The sequence below is a fragment of the Cariama cristata genome, unplaced genomic scaffold, assembly GCF_000690535.1.
Source record: "Cariama cristata isolate BGI_N322 unplaced genomic scaffold, ASM69053v1 scaffold2395, whole genome shotgun sequence".
NCBI lineage: Eukaryota > Metazoa > Chordata > Aves > Cariamiformes > Cariamidae > Cariama > Cariama cristata.
Window position 1 is genome coordinate 34,679 of NW_009615586.1, and position 3,322 is coordinate 38,000.

General features: G+C 32.9%; 1 protein-coding gene across 1 annotated transcript in view; it reads left to right on the top strand.

Annotated features, from left to right (window-relative positions):
* The window catches only part of GRIA2 (glutamate receptor, ionotropic, AMPA 2), a 26,440-nt gene extending 23,494 nt beyond the window's left edge, over positions 1 to 2,946 (top strand). The window contains exon 10 of the mRNA XM_009699850.1: positions 77 to 2,946. The gene's annotated coding sequence lies outside the window, so the exon portion shown is untranslated. The remainder of the gene's footprint in view (positions 1 to 76) is intronic.
* Positions 2,947 to 3,322: the final 376 nt, after the last annotated feature.

The following is a 3,322-nucleotide window of genomic DNA, read 5'->3' on the forward strand; positions in this document are numbered from 1 at the left end:
GAAGAGAATCAGGGCTTCTGTCTCAAACACTGAATTTCTGTAATGTATCATTTTATTTTTCTTTCTCTTTCTTAAGATGACCTTGAATGATGCCATGAGGAGCAAGGCAAGGCTGTCAATTACAGGAAGTACTGGAGAAAATGGACGTGTTATGACTCCAGAATTTCCAAAAGCAGTGCATGCAGTACCTTACGTGAGTCCTGGCATGAGAATGAATGTCAGTGTGACTGATCTCTCGTGATTGATAAGAACCTTTTGAGTGCCTTACACAATGGTTTTCTTGTGCGTTTATTGTCAAAGTGGTGAGAGGCATCCAGTATCTTGAAGACTTTTCTTTCAGCCAAGAATTCTTGTATTTGTGGAGTTCATCTTGGATTGTAATGAATGCTTAGTTCAAAACACCATTTTCTACACAAGTTCAAGATGAAGCTTGACTGACATGCACAGCTAACATGGAAGTACTGTAATCTAACTGAAGTCGTTGTACAGGCAACACACCAGTTTCTGCAGCCACCGTTGTTAGTCCCTTGGTTCATATTGACTTAAGCACACTTGACATCAATTGCATCAAGATGTGACATGTTTTATAAAAAAAAAAAAAAAATTTAAAATGAAAAAAATATTTTTAGGTATTTTCACAAACAAAAACTGGCTTTTAAATAAATTAGCTTCCATAATGGTTGAATATGACAAAAGGAAAAAAAAACAAGAAGAAAGAAAAAAAGAAATCTAGACTGCGGGGAAGTGGAATATGAAAATAAGGCTTAAGGCATCAGTTCCATATTTTTCAAAGCCAAATATGTAATGTTGAGGAGAAATAATAATTAAAATGTTCAAATCTTGTAATTTAATATTATTATTAAAACTTTGCTGTATATCCTATTCTTTAACATTTGGTGTTAATATAAAATTACTTGGCAATGCTTGACATTTGAAATAAACTTTTTTCTATGGTTTTATTTGCAAGTGTTCCATTAATTTTACTAGCTACAATTGGGTTATAAAGAGTTGAAATCTGAAAGGACACTGTCAAGGTTGGGTCAATGTTCTAGTTTTGGCAGTGTTGCCACTCCCAGCTGACTTGAATCTGTTCAGCGATTTTTTTCTACAGATGAGCCCAAGCTGTGACGCTCAGATATGCATTTTGAACTCTGAAGATCAAGGTTGTTTTGGGTTGGAGTGGTACTTGATACCAGCACATGAGGAGTCAGATAGGTGCTGATTTAGAGCTCCTCTTAACTCTGATGTGCAGGGACTTATGATCCAAAGATTTGGTTCATATCTATCTCTACTTTTGTACAATTGCATTCATAAAGACATGTACAGAGAGAGAAGACTTATTGGAAAACACTGATAAATGGCAAGCAGTAAAATAGTGTTAAGTATTTTTTTAAAGTATAAAACACATGCAGTTCTCAAATTTTTCCTTTAAGGAAGCAGTTTTCAAACTGTTAAAAGGTAAATCTAAGCAGTAGCTAGTAAAGTTCTTTGTTATGAATAAAACCCAAAACCTTGGCAATGTCTTTGAATTATGATCGGTGATAACTCGAATTAGATGCAAGTCTGTACTGATGAAAATATAAAAATTTTCCTGAATCTTAATAATTATGAATATTCTTTGCTATCTGAAGTTACCATATGTTTTAATTATGTGTATTTAAAAATTATAACTCTACTTACAAAGCAAAAAGGAATCCTAGGAGGGGTGCAATAACATTAATTTAAATGCTAATGCAAATCAAAGCAACATCGTGTTTCTCTAGCTTTCCCTGTAGATAAAATTCTGTACATTTGGTTGAAAAGCTTACGTTTTTCTGCATTGTGGATACGTTGCCTCATGCAGTATCAGTAAATCTCTATTTTATTTTGGACTTAAATAAAATTTGAAATATGACTTGCAGTTTTAGTTGGAATCCATTTCTTAGGCTTAAGTAAAATGTTTACTGAACATCGGAGAAGACAGAGCATTTATGAGAAACTTGAAATCCCTTCTGGTGGTACAAGCTCTGAGCCTGTTTCTGCAAGCATGTGAACACTGTGTATACTCTCAGTGCGGTCAGCAGAGGAGGTACATACAGTGTTTTCAATGACAAACTTACCACTAACTTCCCCCTAATTAAACTAAACCATTTCTTGACCATCTGTAATCCATAGGTGTCCTGTGCATTACTCCTCATCAGGAATGTTGGGGGATGCATTCTGATTTTTAATGTTCAATGCTAGAATGACCAAACTAAAATAATATTCATATGGTAATCTAAACTTTTTTAAAAGTAGAATTGCATTACTGTATACAGTGGAAAGCTATTTATTGTACCTCTGGGCTTATTCCTCTAAAAAATCGTAGTGTAAAAAAAAATCTTTGTCAAGCCTGAACTGATGTATATAACTGAAATAATGTAAAGTTATATTTTCATGTTTTTATACTTAACAACATGATGGGAATACATAATGTCTGAGTATTTCAATTACAGATAATATTGATTGGATAATACACATCTCAGTTAAAAAGCAGTAATCATAGTTTAATATCCATGTTACAGTACATCAGTATATTGCTATATAAAGTATGTCTGTGTGCATTTAAGTGAAAAGTAGTGAAGAGTGATGAAAGCTGTCCAAGGGTTTTTTATTCATTTTATATGAAAACTGTTATGGAGCAACCAAAATGTTTATGAACTCAAACTTGTGTAAATTTTAAAATGTCCTTTTACTGTAGCTTTTTGTTTACAGTACAGTATCTTATTTTCTGCTTTGTTAAATGAGTAACAGTACAAAGCTGGACATACACTTTCTAAGACATTTAACGTTCCCGTTTTTTCATGTATACCTATATGACAGAAAATGCTTCTGATTTTATTTTTCAATCTAACACATGATGGCTTTTCTGGAGTGTTGTATAAACTTCAATCATACATAAAAAATCTTCTTAAAAAAGCCAAAAGACCTTTAATGTCTGTTTAGTATTATTGAAATCTGGTTTCTTATTTACTATAAATGTATTTTCCTAAGATTTTACATAGGGAAAACCTGTTCGTCCCTACAGACATGAAATTTCCTTGAAGAGTTTGCAAGGAGAATGTAAATCTTCCCCCAAATCATCTTGCCACTCAAGGGTAGATTTACTGTAGTTTGAGTTATCGCTAAATGAAGTAATGTGACTTTCTTGCCAACAATACAATTGTATTTCTGGAATGTAACTTTCTTGTTCATGTTTATAATGGCAGTGTGATAGGATGGTAATGCTAATAGGTTAAGTTTCTATTCAGTAACTCTACTTAAAAATTGTCAGCTTGAATCAATATTGTTTTACTTCAACAGA